This window comes from Mugil cephalus, chromosome 17 (genome assembly GCF_022458985.1).
Source record: "Mugil cephalus isolate CIBA_MC_2020 chromosome 17, CIBA_Mcephalus_1.1, whole genome shotgun sequence".
NCBI classification, from domain to species: domain Eukaryota; kingdom Metazoa; phylum Chordata; class Actinopteri; order Mugiliformes; family Mugilidae; genus Mugil; species Mugil cephalus.
In genome coordinates this window covers 21,887,582-21,911,795 of record NC_061786.1, presented here as the reverse complement: position 1 = coordinate 21,911,795, position 24,214 = coordinate 21,887,582, and the positions used below count along the sequence as shown (strand labels likewise).

Sequence of the window (24,214 nt, the reverse complement as noted above, 5' to 3'; positions counted from 1 at the left end):
CTTTAAGTCAGTTGTTGGTTGCAGGCTGGTGGGGATTCGAGGGGAGGCTGAGGCTGCTTCATGTTCAATATGCTGGTGGAAGCGGCATGACTAATACAGGAGATGCTGCTGTGATGTTCGTGGTTGGAGTGTGTTTATGTGGAGCTGCTGCGCATGAATGAACGATTCCCACACATCTTGTCTATGGAACGCAGCTGAAAAAGATTTTACATGCCCGGTCCCTTCACAGCCGTATATATTGATGTTTCAATTCATGTTGCTCCGGATGTTCTGGGAAGCATTTGTACTTTGTTCAGTTTACCATCTCTTTTGCAGGCCTAACGTGGAAGTCGATATTTGTTGGATTTGTTTTGTGTGCAGTGCTCAGTTTGTGGAAAACATTGATTTGTTCTTTGGTGTTTTTCTTTTGGCTTAGCTCAGTGTTAAAGGATGAAGTTTCTCCGTGGCACCAGCAGCTTTAAAGGGAGCCGGTGCCTTTGCGTGGACGATTGAGCCTCGGCGGCACATATGCACGACGGCACATGTTCCTCGGATTCAATCAAGGTTAGAATTCAACGGTGAAGGCCGGCATGCCTCCGCGGGGCAGAATCAGCCGCGTGTCTTTTTATTGGAGGGATGTAAAGCCAAAGTGGAAGAGTCATGGGTCCAGCTTTGGAAAGCCCTAATGGGCTTCTTCAGAGCTCTTCAGGATAATAACCTCTTCAGCTCGCCAACCGTTTAAGTGATCTCCAGTTAATTGGGTGGGAACCTCAATCATGTCTGCGTTTCCCCCTCCTGATCTGACCCCACTCCCTTTAAATCCATTAGCTGTATTTCTGCTCCACACTGTGCAGGAAGCCCTCGGAGAAAATCATCTGTGAGTTTTGAGTCTCTTGGCTAAGTTCCATTAAAGGGAAACTTAAATTATTTGGCAGCTTTTGATGTGAGGAATTACTCTCTAATGAAACCTTATGATCAGATCTGTGTTAAAGTGAGACGTCGATGCTGGAGGAAGGTTCTCAGTCTCAATACAATGAGGACTTTCAGATATAGTGGAGCTACTCCTTTGAGTGCCTTGTATGCAAGGAGGAGCACGTAACCATTCTCATAATAACTCTCATTACATTATACTAATGCTTCCATTAGTATTTTATTGTGACGGTCTAGTTTATGTGGCAGTTTTTCTATTTTCTTACGCTTTTATTTTTATCCTTATTTCAGTGCTTTTTCTTGTACCACTGAGCAAAGAGTCAATATGTGCGCTCACACTTGGTCAATAAAGCTGATTCTGATTCTGAGGATCATTTAAAATAGACGGCACATTCACATCACAGTGTGTGGAAGTCTGTGACAGTTGATCATGGAGATTAGTTTGAATCAAAGGGCGATTGACTGAACGAACAGATTTTAAAAAGCAGTCAGAGATACATTTTTACAGATATCTGCCAAAGAAACAATTATGCATTATGAAGAAACAGCTGGAATCCAGGCACAGGAACCTGGTGCTGTGGTTCACATTTAGTGTCAGGTAATTTATGCTGTATAGTGTATATTGTATAATATTTCCCTGTGTTGAAATCAGGTCCATATAAATATCGGGAGAATTGATTTCTGGCCACGTGTCAATATTCACGGACCATTTATTATTTGGTAGTTCGTATGGATCGTTGTGATAATCCACATTTTTCCAGATGTTTTTGCCCCTCTGGGGGTGTGGGCCCCACGTGGAGTGATGTCAATGCTAACCCTCCATCCTAGATTTTAAAGGGAGCCAATGAGGAGCAGCTAAAACTGGAGTAATATGATCTCTCTTCTCTAATTATTCTCAGTGCTCTCGCTGCAGCGTTTTGAATCAATCAGAGGCTTTTTAACGAGCTAGTTGGAGCCACACAGTAATGAATTATAATAATCCAACCTGGAAACAAATGCACTAAGACACATGTGGCAGGATATTGATTGTACCTTTATTTTAACATGTGAATCAATTGAGACAATTTCTCTTTTACAGTGACGTCCTGGGCATGAGGCAGGACAGTAAACTCAGAAGCAGAATTTCTACTTTAGGACAAGTTCTTGCAGATTTTCTTTTTGACTTTTTATAAGTTGATTATTATTCGGGGTAACATGTGAATATAAAGCTGATTGATGTGTGTTTTCATCCACTACTGTTGCAGATATTAGGAACTGGTTGAAGAGATGGAGGAGCTCTAATTTTCCAGTCTGGTGACGTTTTATCCAATTCCAGCAGAAATAAAAATAAATAAAGTTCCCTCAAAAATAAAGTAATTAAAAGCCAAATCTTTAAATACTAAAAAAAAAACTAAGTTGCAGAAAGCTCAATGGAAATATTTTGCTTTATTTTAATTTGCGTTTGCGTCTCCTCGTCACTACACGTTGACCTGATGTTTTTACTTGCTGCTGTTTTTAGTCTCTTCAGTGAAGCAGAAGCTTTAGTTGCTTCATGTAAATCATGATTTATTTGCTGAGCCCGTTTCCAGTTTTCAGTGCACTTTCACTACACTTTCATTGCCCTGTTTCCACAGTCGAGTTTAGATTTTCCTTTTTTTCCTCAGATTACAGACCTTCTCTCCTCAGGCGAGAGTAAAAACCTTTTTTCTTTCCGCACACTTTGTTTTTTGCCGTTCAAATTGAAAATGTGCTGTGTTTCAATTCAAGGTGCCAGCAGCCACGAAAAAACTTGACTCATCTAAATGTGTTGTTGAAGGAAAGCTGAAACAGGGACTGAGGTATTGTTGGTTCCAGTTCTCTGATCCTTGAGTTGCTTTTACAGTTGAGGACAGCGGCGTCATTCCCTCACAAAGAACCTTGTCGTCGGTCCCGTCTTGCCCGTGACAAATAGATGGAGGCGTTTGAGTTGTGGAGGCCTCTGACACAGCGACTGGCTGGACGTGATGAATATTCATCACTGGGTGCTATTTCACCCCAACGCCGGCTGTTCTCTGTCCTTCAGTTGAGACAGAAAGAGGAGAGTGGTGCAAATAAGAAGGGGATGAGAATAAAGGCAGAGAATTCAAGGATTTTTATTTCGTAACTGTACAGAAGCATGAGATGGAACAAAATTATGCACTCGGGTCCCGAGTTATTTCCCACGATAACTGTAGTATATAGATACTATATAAAAACAGCATCCACCTTATTCCCAGCCCCCATGAGCCCTCGTGTCTAATGATGTGAGGATCGATACTGAAATATTGATACTTCCGATACCAGGTCTTTATGCTCTAAAATCAATTCTCAAATCAAAATATCGATACTTGAGGACAGAAGAGGAGAGTGTCAGAATTAAGATGCAGGTTTTCATTTTATAGTAATAGTTAAACAATCATTTATGTTAATGGTCTCATTATATTACTTATTTTTCAGTGTTTGAAACATCATTTTTAATATACCACAGAGTTTAAAATAAATAAATTACTGTGATGTGTTGTATTCTTTTGAAATACACTACTTTTTTACAATAATCCCGGATCCACTATGTGATGGACTTCCTGCCTGGACAACGCGATCTACTCGTATTAACCACATCCCAGCTCAACACTGAGCATGATTTAAGATTGACAGTGTCGAGCTTGTTGTCCTGTTTTGAAAAGATGTGCAGTGGGAAACAGGCTCTAGCAGCTACTAATGCAGGAAAACTTTCACTTGATCAAATGTCTTGACAAATGGGTTTGCTTTGTTGTTTGTTTTGTGTTGCTTTATTGCAAATGACTAAAACAGTCATTATTTTCTGCACTTTTGACGACTGTGCTTTTGGCTTTCGATGCAAGTGATGGCACAACTGCACTTTTATTTTCTTTTGAACTTTGTGTTATGTGGCGTTATTGGTTTTTGATTCGTTACTTAGTATAACGTAGCATTGGATCGGTATCGTTAGGTAATACCAGCCTGATTTTTACTCAGTATCGCATCTACAAAATTGGCGTCATCGAATATCGCTACTGTATGAACTGGAACCAGCATTTGTTGACATGCGAATTGCTAAATCCACTTTATATGAGCAAAACCATGTGAAAACACCAGCTGACAAAGTTATAAGCCTGCTAATACAGAGGGGTGAAGGGAGGATGACTTGCAGTAGCACTTTTAGCTACTTTCTTAACTCTGTGGCTTCAGATTGAACAATCTTAGAAACTCGGAGGCGTATCGGTACCTACATAACAAACAAACAAAAAAAAAACTCCTTGACGAGTGTGTTTCGTCTTCGTTAACGAAACAGAAACAGGCTTTGAAAGATGTTTTGACCAGATGAGAGAAGGAAGGAGGTGGAGAAGAGCGAGGCAGAGGAATAACAGAAAGGATGGATTCGGTAAGATAACTAGACAGAGCAGAGGGGGGAAAGATGCAGGAGGGTAGAGGCAAAAAAAAAATAAAAAAATATGTTGGAGAAGAGGTGGTGTGAGGGGAAGTGAAAGAGATGGGCATGGAAAGATGAGTAAATTAAACTGGGGAGAGGATGTGGGGTGAAAACAGAGCGGGAAAGGATGACTTCAGAGCGATAAGTGGACAACGTGAGCAGAGAGGAAGGTGTGGAAGTCTGGCGTCGGTATAGAGAATGATTTATCCCTGGATGAAGATAGAAGCCGGCTCTCCTCCTCCCCCACCTCCCCCTCCTCCGGCAGCTCCTCCCTTCTCATCCTGCTCGGAGGCTGCATCCTTACCTGTGGACAGGCTGCTGTTCCTCTCTGGTCGAGGGATAAGTAAACAAGCCTGTTGCTCTCAGATGGGACTGTCTGAGATGGATGGCCTTGTCACAGACTCACAACACAACACAAATCCACACTCACACTGAGCCAGCAGTGTGGCAGCACGGAAAAGAGAAATAAAACACTCTCCCCTGCACGTTAAAAAAAAAAAAAAAAAAAAAAAAAAATCACTTTAAGCAAAACACGTCTGTAGCTTTTTGTGTTTCGGTGGTGATGGAGGCCACGGCGGAGGAGACGACGTATTATTTGATTCAGCTTTTGAATGATCTGGACAAAAGCTGGGAGCAGCCCTGTGTGGCTCGCCTGCTGTGACTGACTGTGTGCACGAGGGAGAAAAGGAGCAAATTAAATGTTTGTGTTCGTCTGTGGTTGAGCGCCCATTAGCTCCGTGCTTCCTTTTTAGCGTGGCTGTCCATATTGTGTCATCTTGTTTACATCAGAAACCTGTAATCTACCAGAAATGTGGGAAGTAGTAGTAATGGGCAGGTACCAAACACACGGGTCCTGTAGACGTCTCTAAGTCACGAGAGGAAACACAGAGAAACAAATGGAGAAAAAAAAACAAAAAAAAACAGTCATCAGTCTTTTATTTTTCATTTGTCAGCGTCAGAAGAAAATCCGAATGCAGAGAAGTGTAAGACTTGTCACTCCATCAGTCAGTCCAGCCCTGTTCAACGACGAGAAACAGACGTAGGAAATTTGTTATCTCTAATGTATTCCAGTTCAGCTCTAATGAAATGTTCTGTCACAGCTGAAGAGCAGAATTCTCCAGTTTGGCTTGTACGTATGGAAGCTTCATTACAGCGTGAGAGGATCTACAATAATAGTACAGCTTCTAAATACACACCAACAGTGGCGTATTTGCATTAGGGGCCCCAGAGCCCCACCTGAGGTGGGGGTTCATGTTTCATTCATTCATTGCATGATGGATGGACATGTCTACCTGGCTACTGTGAGATTCTGAACTTAAGCAGAATTTGGAGGTAAAAGGTTTGGGACCACATTGACTGGAGGATTTAATAATTTGAATGAAAAGACAAAATTAGGCCATTCAACCAGGAGTGGTTTAAGAGGAAAACATGGTTAACCAGCAATTCATCAAAAAACTGCTTGTTACGTAATTTATTTTTAATATAAATGGAATTGATAATGTTGTTTACATATTGTTTGAATTATAATGGGATTTGTGTATGCACAGCTGGTGATATGTGTGTCAGGGACACAACATCATGGACCTGTTTACCTGTACCTGAGCTGAAATGGCTGTTTGTGGTATATTGTGTATGGTGACATTGTATATTGATTGCTGTGTACTGGGTGGCATGCATTGCATTTGCATTCTTCGATCTTGAGTATTTGATATCGTGACATCTTGAACACTGCCATTTGGTGGTGCTATTGATAGGATGATATAAGTTGTCAGTGTTTGTGTGGTGGTATAATTCAGTTGCAATTCTGTCATCATTGCTATCAAATCAAAGTGGGAAAAAGAAGCTAACATACAGTTTACGGATTATGATCAGCTAAATGTTTATAGAACATCGTCTACCACCTTTAGCTCAGATTTATGAAGGGAATTCACCTGGAAAAGCATGACAAGATTCTTCATAACTTCTAAAATTTAAAGTTTGCAGACCAGCAACTCAGATATTGGACAATGTTGAAGAGGGTCAAATAGCTGCTGGCTATTTTCACATACTCTGACAGTGTCCTAATAGTTCCTCATATTGTGTAGATCAGATCAATATTCAACTTAAACCGAGCGTAATATATTTAGGAAACGTGAGGTAAATAAACAAGACAGATACTTGTTATAGTTACTATTAATAGGTAGCAAAAAAACACAAACAGGAAATGGATGAGCAACGAGTGTCCAACATTTTCAGACTAGATATAAATAGTTGAAGAAATTCATGGCATGGAAAGGAGAACATTTTCCCTGAGACACTACACTGAAAAGGGCAACAAATATTATCTGGGTTGGAGGTGATCCCAACACTGAATATTTGCTTTGAATGGAGAGCGTGTTTTTTGTTTCGTATTCAGTAGGCCTGTACTTTTTCATCAACAAAACACTGGAAGTTCTTTTGGTTTGTGTTGTTTTTGTTCAGTGTGGAGAGATCGCCTCTGTTTTTTTTTTCTTCTTCCTTTTTTTGGACTGTAAAAAGGACTATGGAAAGCAGTTCTGTATGGAGAAATCTGTTTTGCTTTGCTTAGATGTTACATGTTTAAAAGTATTGTAAAATTTTAATGTTACTTTTCTGTCAGTGGTCATAATGCTGTGGCTGATTGGTGTATCTGTGTAATGCAGTCAACAGCTCCTTTTACGTGGGGCTTAGTTGACAGTTCAGTGAATGCAAGTTGATGGATGTTTTGCAGAAGTGGAAGTTCTTCAGTTCAGCAGCTTAAAAAATGAAACAACCTCAATTTGAAACCGTGTCAGAGAGTCGTGCATCACGTGTTCATAACATGTGACTGGTAGGTACTGTATAACACAAAGAAGATTGCCTCATGTCCGTGTTACACCAAGATCTCCAGAAATCAGAGCTGACCCGACAGAGCGTGGTAAACCAGTCTGACTTAGATGAAAACCGACGGCAAACAGTAAAGTTTTTACTGAAATGGATCATTCATCACAATTTATAGGATGGATTCCTGTTACTGTGCACTTCACCTACTCTCAGTTTTCACCTGGACAGGTCATCTTACATTAAAAATGAAAAGATATAACGTGCTGAACCAAGTAGATGTTTAAATACAATTAAACAAGGCAAGCAGTAGCAAAAAAAGAAAAGAATCAACTCAACAATTAGAAGAAGGTCGTGTGATAAAAGAAACATAATTTTCCAAAATAGATCTCAAGATGAATTTCAAAATGTTGAAGGTAAATAGAAGCTGTGCGCCACCGTTTTGCATCAATTAAAGCCTAAAATGTGAGCTGTGAGGAGACGTGCGTGACTTGTGCATGTCTGCCACAATCAAACTCCCACCCACAGTGAGCGACAGTCATACCAAATGGTTTTATCAGTTTTTCCAGCATGCTTCACAGATAGTTTTCAGTGTTACATCACATGCCCGATGGTGCAACTCCCGGTGAGATGAACGCCATGAGTGAGGATCCCAGTAACGCCTGTCACTTTCACATATTCCTGAAAGATTCAGTTAGGATGATAATTAACTCCTGTGCAGCTCAAAGCCGCAATCGGCAATAAATCGGTAGAGAAACATTCTGGCTTTCTCAAAACATGTGCACCAGAGAAAAACTATATATTCCGATGACAGTGCATGTTTTCATTGGCAAATTCTCTCCTGCGTCTCCATTTGCCCTTTGGATTAAACTTGGAGAAATAGAACCCATCCCCACAGGTGACACAAGTCGGTCTTCTCTCACCAGTATGAGTGTTTAGCTTTGCTGAGAATATTGGTTAGATGTATCTAACATGGCGGCCATGAAACACGTAACCAGCTCAGAACCAATCAGCATAGAGGGACAGATCAGACGCTCCATTCCCTGGTTGGACAGACTCTATCTAGTATAGAGCTCTGCACAGACTGTAAATAAAACTCCCCCTGGTGGCTGGCTGCAGTATAGGTCATAAGCTCCACCCCTCCATGGTAGTGGGTGGGACTTGGGCCAAACAAAGACACTAATGTACATTTCAAAGTTTTTTTTTTTTTTTTTAAGATGTTTTCTGTCATTTTAGGTAGTTAATATAATTCTGATGCATGTTCATTGTTCAAGTCCAAGTTTTCTTTTAGTTCTGTATATGACACCATAGCAGCAGGATGTGACACACGCTACCAGTTGCCATGTTAATTCTGTAGGATGTGAGATTAGGGAAAAAAAAGTACAGTGTACAGTGTTCAAAATTTCTTTGAAATTAATCAAACCAAAACAGAAGTGTTGGGCAGTACTACGCAGACTCATGCAAGGAAGTGGGGGTGTGTTGCCCATATTTACCGGTATATACAGTGTATGGTTTTGCTATGATGATTTGAAACATGTGGTAATCACCTCTTTTCCTAAGTGCGAGCTTGTCACAGAGAGCAGCTTGAATCCGTCATCTTTTGGCATGAAAGACTTTTTCAAAAACTCTTCCATGCCACAAACTGCCAACTTGTCTGGCACTCGGGGAAATGTCTCATTTCAGTCACAAGTGAGTAGAAGCTGCAGCGGAAGCCGTCATGAAACGTCCTTTAGTTCATCTTTGCAAGCTTTTGTTTTTCCCGTCAGGTAATATGTTAGCGAGAGATTAATGGGAATCTCACGAATCAGATCTTGCGGCGAGCAGCGATTCAGAACCGAGTTGAAGGCCCGGGGAGCGAACGCACCCACTGAGATCAAACCTCTGCAATTTACCCGAAACAAAATGCAGCGAGGGCTGAAGACGAGGGCTACCGTTGAGATTATTCCCTGCTCCTCTCAGACAGCTCGGCGTCACAGGAGGGGCCTGTGCCAGCGCCTGTTGTTGCTTTTTAATTTCAGGACAAGCTGTGAAGTGACAGTTTGCCTCAATCTGTTCTCGGCGTGACAGTGAGGGAGGAGGTGCTGGGTTTTTATCACTGGCAGCCTGTTGTTGCATCAGGTGAATGATTTTTAAAAAAAAAAAAAAAAATGTTTCTTCAGTGTGTCAGAAATTGCAAAAGGAAATAAATGTTTTCCCTCTTTTAATGCGATGCGTTTCAAGCACAAAGAGCCCTTAAGCTCTAATGTAAATGAACTGAACATTTCCAGTCGGAATGCGAGCGAGATGCTAAGACGACAGAGAGGAAGATGATATTACATGCCATGCGACGTTACATAAAACCCTTCCGCTCTGTTCCCATGGCAGCTGACAATAACACCGCATGGTGCATGTCGACAGAATTCATTCTGGAAAATAATGCCATTGTAGATGGAGAAATGAAATGCCATGTGTACTAGAGCCTCCCCTCTCTGTTATTTCCTTTTTTTCCACATGTTTTCATTCGCTTCAGTAGCTAAAGAGAAACTGATCCACAGTTTATAAGTCTTTCATTTTAATGCTGTTGCTTCTGTTAAAATTATAAATTGTGAGTCTGTAACACAACCGGAGAAAACGTCTCGTGTTGGTGTGAAAAGTTGCCGTCTCTGTCGGAATTTTCCAACGTCATATAAGCTGCATTTAAAAAGTGAAATGAAGGGAAGGTGGCGTTTCTGTCTGCTTTAAGCGTTTGAGAGCCCGGTCACACTTCTTCTTCGTCCCAAATTAAAGTTGATGTTGACTGAATCAGAAGTTTGGACTGAAATATAAACTCTTTTGAGGAAAGTTTGGGATCATTTCTTTTTTTATTATTGTATTTAGACGGGCTTCGTAGCTTCGTCTGTTGCTGTCCTTCAGGTGTCCTTGTTAAATTCTAAACTTTAAAAGGTGCCGTGAAATTTATTTTCATGTAAAGACTTAATCAGATAATGAAGATGGAACGTGAAAGGGGTTTGTGTTTGGGTAAAGTGTTTGGAGGACCTGTATAGAAGATCATTATCTCATTTAGAGGGTTTAATACCAGACTATTCACTTTTTAAAATCCAGTGCACAACACATACAGATCCCTTTTTAATTTGGATTAATCAAAACATGCATAAATACTCAATAACCTGATTTAATTATTATTTTCATTAAATAAAAATAAACCATGTGCATGTCCTGCATCAAGGTCAGTCCTTTATGTTCAATCTTCAATAAAAAAGTGCACTAATAAAGTATGAGACTTAAAATTTGTCCCTGAGTTGGAAAAGTTGAATAGTCCTGGTTTAAGGTAATCTAAGAATTTCTCTAAATGCTACTTTTAATTGGATGCACATTAGGTTCTTACATATTGAAGCTTATATTTTGTGGCAGAATCGTAACGTACGCCAAGATCATTTATTCATTCATTCATTCTCTGTAGCCGCTTGTGCTCTGGAGGGTCGTGGGAGGGCTGGATCGTATCCCAGCTGTCACTGGGTGAGAGGCGGGGTACACATCCAGAACCTTCTGGCTGCGAGGCATCAGTGCTAACCACCGCTCCACCGTGCCGCCCACGCCAACACCACAAACAATAAAAAACGGATCGTTATTTATAATGACATTAAATCAGTTATTTCCTCTGAAGAATATTAAAATACCCAGAACATTTCCCCAAATCCCAGAGTAACACACGTTTGGTTTTATTTCTGACCAGATAACCAGTGGGATTTAATCTAAATGACTGTGGATTAATGGGGAGAATAGAATCAAACGGTCGTGTTTCAGAAGCGAGGACCGGCTGATGTTGGCGCTCTGCTTGATAAATGGCTTCAAATGATTAACAAATTATCAGACTTGTCGGTGATTCATTTTCTTTCCGGGGGTTTATTGATAATCGATAGTCACTTATTTGGAGGAAAGACCCTCAAGAACGAACGAGCCCATCATGACCGAACTGTACGAGGCCGAGAACACGGTTCCACCCGAGGCTTTTCCTCTAACCTGCAGCTCAGCCACAGTGAATCCATCTCTGATGAAATGTCCTCCTGTCTGAACACATGAAACATGGCCACATTTAGTTCCTGCGTGGAAGGCTTTTGATCCTGATCCATCTCTTTTTTTTCTGCCGCTTCCAGGCGGCGGCTGGTATTTACACCGTGTGTCCTGTGTCTCTGGGGTTTGATGATCTGTCTCAGTCTCTGCTGTTCTCTGCTGTTCTAACGGGGCGATGGCCTTTTCTCACCAGGCCTTTGTTCTGGTATTTCTTTGCTGTTTGTTTGTCCTACATAAGCCATAAACCATGTCATTAGATATTTGTTTGCAGGAATTATTAGTGTTTTATTTTCTAATTAGCTCTAATCTGCCAGAACTACCACTATAACCCCAGCTGCTGACCTTCATCCTTCTGTTTCTGCTTGCAGGAGTAGATATTTATGAGTTTTATTGATATCAGGACTGTCATCAGTTTTGCTGATGGGTTCAATTCTATATCTCTTCCCGTACTGATGATCCCTCTGTGTGACGGGGAGCTGTAGCCCCAGACCTGAGGCAGAGTTTATGCCTGTGCGTGACGTAGATGGTGGTAGATAGAAACCTGCACACATAGCTGAGTCGTTTATACTTGTGCACTAAACTAAATGTTAGTTGCACTGTGTCTTTTTTGCCAGTTGGGTTAATTTTCAACAATTCTGAGAAGTCGAGTCACACAAATATTTGTACATTCAAACCTCCTCCGTTAACCTTTCTTCGATGTGTTCCGTCTTTATTGATTCAAAACAATCGTTCTGAAATATGTGAAGATTGGGGATCAGCTGAAAATACCAAAGCTGCATAGTTACATTCCTATAGCTCCACCAATTTGGTATAAGTGAGTATATTGGGTACAAGTGCATAGATATTAACCGATATGGATTTTTTAAGAGCCGATACCAGTTTTTTTACAACAGCATTGGCCGAGAGTCAATACGTGCTGCAGATTTTTCTGAGCTGATATTTGGAGCCGACACTTCTTTATAGTCCCTCAATTTACATGATAAAATGACACAATGATAACAAATGTTACACGTCTCAGTTTAACCAAAAACATAAACAAAGAATATTTAACGCTCCGGTGCATACAGAATAAATTTGTCATGGTTCTGTGTCTGTCTTTTATTTTATGATATGTTTTGGAGTTTCCTGTTTTATTTTGTGAAGTTTCTTAGTTTCCTGCTTGTCTTGCCTCGTCTCTCTGTCATATGTTGTGTTTCCTCTTTTATTTTGTTAAGTTCTGTCTTGTGCCTCCTTGTCTCTTGATTATTAATTGGTTTCTCCTGGTGTCGTTATCCTGAACTGTCTCACCTGTGATTCCTTGTGTATTTATAGCCCTGTAGCCACGTTCCTTGTTTCCAAGCCATGTCCATGATACTTTCTTTGGCTTTTGTATGTTGTACAAGCACAAGCAGGGGCTGGGGCAATGTATGGGCTGCACGGGTCACAGCATTCAGCAGCACAGAGCTGCCTGTGGATGCGCCTGTCTGTAAAATACGGTGTATATATACTGTATGTATCGGTGAACAAACCTGTTTATCGGCTGATACCGATACCAGTAAAAAAAAATAAATAAATAAATAAAAAGCACAAATATCGTCCCGATATATCAGCAGGTTGATCTCTGTAAGTGCATAGATATATTGTGATATGTTGTGCTCATGTTATATATTACGTTGTGGTCGTTCCTTGAGAAAGCTGCTCAGAGATGCAGAAATTGTTTGTTTGTTTTCTTATGTAGCGATGAAGTACAAGTTTTGTGAATTCTCACTCTGGACATGAACACAAACATCAACGCTCTGCATCCAAATATGCCCCTCAAACATCCAACATGTGTGTACAAATGTTGGTTGTCAACACTGTGTGTGTGTGCAAATATGTAATGATGCATTCCTTTAATTGAAATCCTGCCAGAGACGTGTGCTGTTGTGCTTCGTTAGGCTTTGCTTTGTGTATTTCTCAGTTTTCAGTCTATTCAAAAACAAATTCCTTCAATTGCAGATGAGTCTATTCTAGTCGTCGACAGACCCCAGTCATGTGAGTTTCAGGTGGACACGTGCAACACATTCATGTTCCAAATAAAAACCTAAACACCCTCCAGTTGTTTAGAGCTGAAGAAGCTGCTTTAGCTTTTAAAATATATTTTGGTGTTAAAATCTGATCAGATACAAAAATCTAAACGTCAGAAACTAAAATGTTTTGTTGTACAGTTTCCTGCCCAAAAAGCGTCTGTGTTACAGTACGTGTTGACACTCAGTCAGACTGAGGGGTCATATTCCATCAGGAAAGTCACTTCACATCCCTCCATTACTGCCTCTTCCAGCCTTGCGTGAAATTATTATTTTACAGTCGCAGCAACGAGCGTCGTCGTTGTTGTCGTCTTTTTTTTTTTTTTTAAATGAAGCCATGTCTAAGATGGTTTCTTCTTCTTCTCTTCTCCTCTTTGTTCCAACTTCAGATGCCAGGAAGACGTTGATAAAAGATTGTGATAAGCTCAGACACATTCGGTTCTGATGGATCAGACAACGTGTCTCTGGTTCACAACTAGTAATGACCTGCAAGCAACGACTTCGACCCACGAAACAGGCTTTTTTTTTTTTTCCTGCTTGGTGGATTTGGTTGAGGCTCACAAAGACCACATCAAAAAAAAACCTGTATGTGCAGTATTATTGTGTCTTCATGGTTCTGTCAGAGGTATATATTATATTCCGTGTTTCATTGAATTTCATCATCATTTCAGTGGCGGCTGAAAGTAACGTATGTAAAATGAGGTAACCAGACTTTTTTTTCCTGCATAATACGTGCTCATAATATCCTAAAATATATTATGTTATATTATATTACTAGGTGTGTGCAAAGCATCCAGTATTTGTACTTTTAAAGTTTTTTAAAGTTACACTTCTAATTTAGGATTTGTAAGTGTTAAAATAAGTCTTCTTTAATGATCTATTTTATAATTATGGATGTATCTGCAGGATTGGTGAGGCATTAATGCAGCTAATAGAGGTGATTTATTCTGACTTGAAGGAGCAGAACATGACTGTGATGATGATTTGGTTCTTGTGGGAGACAATAGAGGCGACTGTGTCTCAGTAGGTAGAGAGGTTACAGGTTTCAAGACTGTAAAGTACCAATAATTAGAACAGGTTCTATATAAAAGAGACCATTTATCAGTAGACAACAGTCTGAATTACAGAGCTAACAAATGCTAAATCAGGCGAATGCTAACATGAGAACCTGACTGCAGACGTCTCAGTACTAACGGTTCAGGTTCGGCTCCACCCCGAGCAGAAACAGTTTAGGGACATTTTTATGGCTCCTGCAAGGACATAACACTTATAAGATCAGATGACGGCTGTAATTAATCCTTATTAAGCAGGAGGAAATATGTAAAATCCTTCAGTACAGATTGTGACAGCTACAGGGTTTACAGATAAAAATGGCCTCACAATATAAAATACATTTTTTTAAAAAAAAAAATAAAAAAGCTAAATGACCTGATAATGTGCCACTGAACTCTTATCATATCAGGGCTTTTAAGAACTGGGCGGTTTTATGCAAAGCAGCAGCAAAGCAGCAGCCGTCCATTAGAACATTCAGCTTTATTCAGATTTTGACTCAAATCAGTTAATGGGATTTTAAAGCATATTATACCACGTATGTGCATGCTGTCACACCTTTGAAACCAGAATTAAAAAGAGAACTGAAACGAACGAGCCGGTACCAATGACAACGCTGCAGTTTAGACGTCCTTCCTCGTTTCTGTGCCTCCTTTAAAAACGTCTCTTTTATTCACATTATTTCCAGCATTTACAAGTAAGTGGAAAGTGGTCTTAATGGAGAATAAAGATTAAACTGCATAACAGAAGCACTCTCTCATTTTTAAAAAAAAAAAAATGCCACAAATAATAAATGTAATTTCTTCGTTATGGTTCAGTATCTGTTATACAAGCTTCGACCTTGGTAGCTCCGTCGATGCTGTTTTATTGAAACGGATGAGCTGAAGTCTGAGTGGATGCCAGGGACCTTGAAAGACGATCATGTGAAACACTGTTCCTGTTAATGATGCTATATTTGTAGAATCCAGTGGAGGCTTCTTCTTCTGTCTCTGTAGTCTTCTCCTACGCCTTCTTTCAGCCTCCTCTGTTGTGCTAAAGCTCCGGTGCTCGGGGGAAATGAATGCCAAAAAGTGTGGCGTGTTATCTCCTTTACAAACACTTTATGATTCTGTGCATCACGGGCGGATTATGAGACAATGGGTCCTTGAGCTGCGGCGTATACAAGGCCTAACGCACAGCAGAAAGACCCCCGGGCTTTAGACAATAAAAAAACACACAAGGCAACTTACACATGTCTGGTTGCACAGTTCTCTTTGCATTAACTTTGCATCTATTTGTTGTGTTGTTGTGGTCATTTTTGATCCATGTCTGACCACACAGAACTAGTTTATGCAAGATCTATAAAGAGTTTTTAAAAAGACACGTATGTGATGCACATCATTTAAGTGCGGTGCAGATAATTGAGCCATTAGCTTCAAACCTCCTCATTTATTAGTTATCACCGATAAAAGGTTCTTTAAAACATCTTTTGTCGCTCCTGATGGAAGGAGGCGCCTCTAATGCATCGCGGCGCGTCTCACAATCAGGTGTAAAGAAAGCATCTAATTCTCCTCTAAAACCCCTACACGCCCCCCATTCTCCAGCTGAAAGACCAATTTCATTATGGTTCCAAGGCAAATCCAATATGGCAGGTTGTGTCATGAAAATTGGCACTTAAAAGCGTTTTAAAGGCTCTATCATGGCACCAGCAAAACGTTTGGTTGGTAAAAACAAAGCTCCGTCAGAGTCGTGGCTGGACTGCAGGCAGAGCTGCTTAAAGTCTAAAATGGTATCGTCGTACGTCTACGGTTCCCAAATGAAACCAATATAAGGGCAGGAGGGTTTGTCATTAGGCTGAAAATTTAAGCCAATGCATAAATAAACTGCAGTTGTTCTAAAGGGTCTTGAAGATGGTTAGAGGCTTCACCCTAAGCTTCAGAACCGTCCTTTATAAATCCTGCAACGTCTCACACAGGGATTGTTCATCCTAGTGTCTATATATAGAGACTTTTCTGTATGTGTGTTCTATATTTTTAATATTAGGAGCTGCAGGGGTTGGTAGGGCTGGGTGGTATACCTGATTATACCGAATACTGGTATTTCTTCCTGTTATGATATGACTTTTTTAATATACTGGCATAACAAGAGACACTGTGACGTGTGGTGAAGATGGAAAGGTCAGAAAAATGAAGCAGAAGAACGAGAAAACTTGTGTCGGTTGTTTTTTTGTTTTGTTTTTTTCGGTGACCAGACGTCCCTGATTTCTGGGGACAGTCCCCGTTTTGGATGACCTGTCCCCCGCCTAAAGCTGCCCCTGAAAATGTCCCCAAATTTAGCTTCTTATGAATGCGAAAGAAAATGTTGCACCCAGACTACAATCATTACGGTAACGCTAGGCTGCTAATGACGTTACAGACATAGCAGTTTAAACATAAATTGAATTGTAATTGTCCCTATTTCTTCATTTCGTCTTGATAACATTTAAGTTATTTATTTTATTTTTTATTTTTTTTTTATTATCTCTGAGCTGTAAATGTTCCACATCAGCAGTCAGTGTTAACACAGGGCCAAGCAAACCTGTTTTACTACTAGTGTGGGATTATTCTACAATATTTACTCATCATCACAGTAAAATAGTTCATCCTTAGTCAATCTACTGCATTAATTCTTCTCTCAACCAGTAGAAAATGTTGTGAACATTATGCATGAAATAAAAAATACAGTGATACCGAGAACAATTTAGAAAAATGCTGAAAATCTGAAAAAAAATATTAATTGGTTAAATTAATTTTTGGACATGGGGGAAACAAAAGGGTGGTAAGTTAGAACTATTATTATTATTATTATTATTATTTAAATTGCCATATACACTAACACAGCCATAATTGTAGCCAAATGAAGAGGAAAATGTCCCTAAAGTTGCCTGAGGGTTAACAGAGTCATCTCCTGCATGTATCTCCATGTTCAGTATTAATCTGTTTTGCTTTCGGCTTATTGAACACATAACTGGCACAAAGTCGTCGTGTTTTAGTTCATGTTTGTGTGCTCTGTCTCTCTATCTAGTTGTTGATCTTTCTAGTCCTTGTTCTGGGTTTTCATGTCACATTTGCTTAGATGTTCTGCCAATAACTGGGATTCTGATTCCTTCCTACGAGCAAAGGCTGTGCAAACATTTTGTTATTGGAAATAATCACATAATTACAATTGCACCCTCTACAAGCCATTAGTGGACTTAAGACTTAACACTGCATTCATTTTAAAAGAAAACTAACATCGCATCATCTTCTAAGAAAAATTAGCATAATATTTCTGCAGAGGCTTCTCACAAGGTTTCTCAAAGGTTCAAAAGGTTCGCTCCTGAGAGTTAAACCAAAGTACAGCGCGAGTTCACTGAGCAGACAGTAGAGACTTTTGACTTTAGGGTCCAGCTTCATGCCTCATAAAAAAGCAGCTCACATCGGGAGGAATAAAAAAAAAAAACACTTTATTCTCATTACCTGAGAGCAAAGACGTGAATCTGTACATTAGTATTCACTCATTTAAATGAGTTCTTTCATTCCATATTTGCTACCTCGTGTTTTTCTCTTATTATTATTATTTTTTTTTGTGTGTGTGTGACACATCTGACCTTATTGACTCCAGCATCCTCCCGCTAGCTCTCTGCGTGGTTAGTTATCCTTGAATCTTGGGTTTTAAATCTCTTCTCTCCAGTTCCCCCACGTTGCTGTGATTTCAGGCGATGGATTTTATAGGAGGAGAGCGGGTTGATGGATACGGTCTATTCCCAAGATCCCCCAGCGCCCAGGGATCGTAGCGTCCGTGTCAGACTCGAGCTAGCAGCTCAAGGTGATGGTTGTCAAGGGCTGAGGGCGGTAAGAGGAAGACGGTGGGGATAACGCCGCCTTCATCGTGGCTCCTCTGTGCAGCCGATGTAGCAACTATCTTTAAAACCAAATGTGTCGGCGGTGCATCGTCTGCGCACTTTGGGTTATTATCGTAATTACTTCACGGTTTGTGCTGCTGGAAAAATTCCAACAATTTCCGAAAAACTGAGACGTCGCTCTTTATGTCTGTGCAGTAATTTCACTTGCACCTCTCTCACAGAGGAGGTTTAAAACCGAATGTGTCGCCAGTGGCTCGCTTTGAATTACTGTCATTACGTCAAAGTTAGTGCTTCCAGAAAAAAAATTTCCGAAAGCTAAGACGTTGCTTTTTGTGTCATTACGGTAATTTCTTAAAACTTGCGCTTCTCCCCGAAGGTTATTTCGTTTCATAACATGCTGTAAATTGTAAATAACTACCAGATATTGAAAGTTTCAGGTATTCGGGGCAAAAAATGGGCAAAAGCACCGACTCAAACGATCTTTATTGATCTTTTTATTGTCAAAAAAGTCCTGGTGAACATGTCCAGGAAGTGTGTTGTAATGCCCAGACACCAGGGATGGATACGGTAGTAACCAGACCGGAAAGCAACACAGATTTAGGTGCTTCTTTTCGGTGCCACTGAATTTTTAATTAGCTTAGCCCCCTTAGCTCTATTGCTGTCCCAACGCTACATGTGACGTCACTTCACTTTTTAACCTGCATGGACTCCACTGAAGTACGTGCTGCAGTCAGTCAAAAGTTTGGCTGTACTTCACCTCAGAAGATGCAGACTCCACAACCTGCAGCAAACTTGTTGTTGTCGAAGGAATTTGTAGAAACATCTGACGAAGCATAGCATTGTTTTTAAAAGCTTAGAAATGTGTCGTCTGCTGGTATGGCACTGGTATCGGATAAAAACCTTAACGATACCTGATACACCAAACTGACATTAAAGAACCATCTACTATCGAGGCCAAATCTGACATTGCATCACGTCGCCCGTGTCTGGACCAAATAGTTGCACTTGATTGCTCTGCAAAGACTATATACACACACCTGTATACATGGTGAAAATCCCCAAAAATCAAAAAATAGCTTTGGTCATCAAACACTTGATATTTAAAGGAAAAAAATATGTTTATTTTACTGTTTTGGTTTGGCCTCAGTCCCATCTGCTAAGATGTAGGGGGAGGAGCTTATGATCTATACTGCAGTCAGACACCAGGGGGAGCTCTACTTGCTTTGGCTTCAGATCCGTATATTAGACAGAGTCTGTCCAACATCAGATTGATGTACCATTTAAGGGCCTATGAAAGTTATTGCCAACGTCTGACAATATGTACACACACACACACACACACACACACAAACACCTGTATACGTGGTGAAAATCCCCCAAAAGTCCAGAAAAATCTAAAGTTAGTTTCAGTCATCAAAAACACGATATTTGAATCTATCACAGAGACGTGCGATCAATCCTAAATTCATTCTGCAGCGCCGCTATCGCTCCACATACCATCAGAATCTTAAATAACCGACTTCAGACCAGAGAGAAGAAGAAAAAAAAGAAAAGAACAAAGAGCCTGCAGCAGATAGTCTGCTCCCCTCGGAGTCTTGATCTCGACACCGCGGAGCAAGGCTGGGATTAAGGAGGAGACGGGGGACATTGAGACAGTTTAAATCCACAGAAGAAATGTGACACATTTTGGTGTGTAAAACCGCTCTTACGTCAGTCAGTCTATAGGAGACGTTTGAGGCTACGCACTCGTTTTTAAGCATATTTCGCCTTAGTTGAGTGTGAGTGGTTGGAAATGTTTTCCACTGTTTTTATTATAATTAATTACTGATTGACAATTGATAGTGTCTGTTTCCTAATAACAGTCCCAATGTTAATCTTTTTAACATTTATACTTAACATTTTGATTATTAAGCTGTAATTTATTGCTTCAGAACAACTGTGAGTCATCAGAAAATGGACATGGGCCTTCTGGAAACAGTGGTTTTAATGTTATGGCTCATCAGCGTGTACTATTCCCTCAAAAGTTTTGTCACATTTCTGATACTTGTTTGTTCCCAGCTGTCTCTGTCACATATACAGAAGACGTTCTGTTTGGAAAAATGACACCTTTCAGAGCATCAACCAGTCAGCTGTTTGATTTGTAGCTGGCTCTCAAGATGTTTTTTAGTCGAACGCAGATGTTCAGAAGCACTGGGCCGTGGTGGAGAGGGGGAAAGGTCAACCGTCACTACATAACTGATTATCCATCTGTTTCCCTTTCAAGAGGACCCAATGATTATCAATCCAGTGTTGTGTATCTAATTCCATATGGTACAGACACAGTCGACTTGATTGAGTATAATTTAATACAATTATTTAAAGCTAAAAATTCTTGTTCAGTCAGACTGGGGTTTAAATTTAATCAAATGCAACATCTAATAAGAAATATGTTAAGACTAGAAGGATAAAGGATAGATAATATAAAAAATATAAAATAAATAAATGTGCTACATCTTTGTATAATTCACCCCTGAGGTTAAACTACAGTGACGCATATTTTTCTCAGGATCAAAATGCTGTTAAATTTAGTTTTTCTAAACTCTGCAGGAGGACAGATGACCTTTCTAAACCAAAGTTAACAGCCTCAAATCGATGCACATAAAAAAACAAACATCGAAGCTTTATATTCTTGGACACGTTTCAGGAGCAGCCAGGGTTACAGAGTTCTGTGGGTTTCATCCATAGACTGTATATAAATATGGACACTTCTTCTCATTGGCCAAACTGACGCCGTATTCCCGGGGATATCGTACGAGTGTGGACTTCATACTATGCTCTGTTCTACCTCCACCAGTTACACGAAAATGTTCTATTATACACTGTACTTGTTTTAATTTAGAATATTTAGACTTTTAGTTTGGCCAAAGTCCCATCCGCTAATGGAGCTTATGGCCTATACCGCAGCCAATCACCAGGGGGAGCTCTATTAGAGAGAGTCTGTCCAACTCTAATCATGGGCGCCATGTTTGCTACATCAGAGGTTAGATTCTACAGTGTAACTCTATCAGGAGGATGTGCTATGTTGAAATAAATGTCTTATTTTCACCATTAACAAGCCTATAAATGTTATTACCAACGTCTGTCAATATGTAAAAGTCCCTCACTTAAATATTCCAGCGTCTACTTCCTTTAAATATCTTAAATATGCCTGTAAAATGATTTGTAGCCCAATCACCTCATCAGTCATGGAGCTGTGTTTACCTTCTCCTCAGTCTCCAACACTAAAAGTTTGAAATTATAAATTATAAAAATGATAACATAAATTACATGCACACATGGGTTTCACAGTATATATGACGCTAGCTGCTATTTTTCTAAGCCTTTAGTCTAGATAACTAGCTAGCATAGGGTTAGCATAAGGCTAGGCTAACTTCAAACTTCATTCATTTGTGGAGCTGTAGGCTGAGCACTGTGGCATATTTGAACTTCTAATCCAACTTTATTCTCCGTTATTGCCACTTCTCTATGGGTGAATATTGGTTAGATGGATCCAACATGGCGCCCATGAAACACGTGACCAGCTCAGAACCAATCAGCATAGAGAGATAGTTCAGACTCTCCATTTCCTGGTTGAACAGACTCTCTCTAATATACAGCTCTGTTTGGCTTCACTTTAGAGGAGCTGTTAAACTCCAGCAGGAGTTAAACTCCAGCAGGAGTTTTGCAAAACAAAAAATCACTGTCCATTATGTCACATCCTGTTTTTAAATGAAACTTATCAAAAGAATCGACACTTGAACATTAATCAACGTTATATTAACTACCTACCTTGCAAAAAAACAAAAGAATGTAGGGGGTGGAGTTTATGATCTATACTGCAGCCAGACACCAGGGGGAGCTCTACTTGCTTTCACTTTAGAGGAGCTGCTTCGCCGTTCATTTCTGCAGGAGACTTGCAAAAACAAATCACTGTCCATTGTGGTGCAGGCCTGTTTCTATCAATTTGTATCAGGATTACTGCTCCTATAAATACTGTTCGCCTTAAATACCAATTTGCCAGTTTGATCAGTTAAGGGCTTTTGACAGCGGAGTCATTGAGACGCGCCGGGGATCACTTGGTTGCCCTCATTCATACTGTACTCTGTTGGTGGGATTAGCTTCAAATCCTCTCCCTCTCTAAAATCCTCTGCAGGGAGAGCCATCATTGAACCTGCTGTAACGGAGCTCTCTTCTATTTTTATTCCTTTTGCTTCTCCGTCAGCCTCGGTGCGAAACATCAAAGCACATTTTGTAGTTCAGCAAAAAGGGAAAACCAAGCCCCTCATTTATAAGTGGTTCACCGACAAATTAATTATTCATTCAGATTACCGACACCAACAACAGCCAGATGGAACACACAAACACAAATGCTCTCAAAGTGCTTGGGAAAAAGTGAAGGGCAGATAATGAGAGCGAGCGGCGGCGGTGGCGGCGGCGGCTTGTGTTTTCAGTTTGCTAAAAAAGCTCTCGCTTTCCAGAATATTCCCCCCAAAAAAGAGCACAATGTGGAGGGTTTACCTCCCAGCCTGACTCGAAGGTGTTTTTAAGCAGATTAGTAGGTGTTTTGAAGCAGATAAGCAGACAGATTAGCAGACTTTCTCTGCGGTAGAGTTGGGAGCTCTGGCCTTTTTGCGTCTCTGATGGGTAATTGGGCTTCTGGCAAGACAAACAGCGTGAGCACATAATCACAGTCAACGAAGGACAGATATGCACGGCACATTTAAATTAAACAATGCTGCAGATTGAGTGAATGGGTTTGTTGGAGGACGTTTAAGCAGGTTTGAATCGCACCATGTGGATAAATCACCCTGGTCGTGAGGGCTGAATTTTAACAGCGTGTTTGTGTTTCAGGTAGAAATGTTAATGTGTAAATGCACGTGATTAGTATTTACATGCCCCAAAACAGCTATAGAACTTTAATTTATTTTTTTTTTGCAATCGATTCTGCAACATCAAATTTGCTGTCAGTACAACAAAGAAGATGTTTTTCTTCCATAATGTTTCCAAGGTTTTCAATGTTGCTTCCACCTTCATTTGCCTTTTTTATACGGAGCAAAAATGAAAAATAAAAATAAATAAATAAAATGACAAACTTTTGTTTACGCTAATAGCAATGTTCTTCTGGGTCATTCATGCTGAGAACGAGAATAAAACAAGACACACAATGGAGTGGGAGAAGTTTATTGAGTTTTATTTTGTCCCTTAGGGGGCTCCGTATTTTCAAATACTTCAAACACAACAGGTTGTTTTTTTTTGTTTTTTTGTTTTATGCCGCCTGGAGCAGACATGCTCAGAGAGAATGGATTTATTCCAACCGGATAGAAACCATCACGTCGAGAGTTTACGACCTGTGGTCTGAACCGGTCCACCCGAGGGTCTGATCTGGTCCGTTGGGATAAATTTGCAAAGTGCAAAAATGACATAAGACATTTAAACTGCAATTTATCACCATAAATATGGCACCTGTTCTTAACTTTCCCACTAAGAGTTGGATGGTGTTTGCATGTCCCCCCCCCGTGACCCCAGTGAGGATAAGTAGTAGTAGATGAGATGACACGTTGAGACCCAGAACTAAACAGCAGGTGGCAGCAATGAGCCAAAATTGCACTGATTTTCATAAGTTTTGTACTAAGACTGAAGGGAAACCTTTGGAGTGGCCATTATTTGTGGGTTATTATGCTGTTATGTTACTGGTCTGGTCGGCTTGAGATCAAATTGGGCTGAATGTGGCCCCCAGACTAAAATGAGTTTGACACCCCTGGTTTACATGGTTATTAAAGGCTAAGATTTTTCCATTTAGCAAATTATCAAATATTTACACCACCTTTAAATGTGACTGAAGAGTCAAATCTGATTGGACGCCTCTGTTCTTTTTACACTGGATTAACTGACTGGGCTGTTATTTTTATAATTAGCGCAATATTAGTCACTTAAATGATGAATATTACATTTTACAGCGGCCCAAACATGACGCTGTGTGTTTTTGTGTATTAGCTTGTAGCAGTTTTCCCAGTAGCG

At 40.2% G+C, this 24,214-nt stretch overlaps 1 long non-coding RNA gene across 2 annotated transcripts in view; it reads left to right on the top strand.

The window, feature by feature from the left end:
• LOC125023930 overlaps positions 1 to 24,214 on the top strand; it is a 43,481-nt gene that overhangs the window by 5,337 nt on the left and 13,930 nt on the right. The window contains exon 3 of one of the 2 annotated variants that reach the window (XR_007114678.1): positions 416 to 1,021. The exons of the other annotated variant lie outside the window; for it this stretch is intronic. This is a non-coding gene — a long non-coding RNA (uncharacterized LOC125023930). Of the gene's footprint in view, positions 1 to 415; positions 1,022 to 24,214 lie in introns of those variants that run through there. 2 annotated transcript variants of the gene reach the window in all.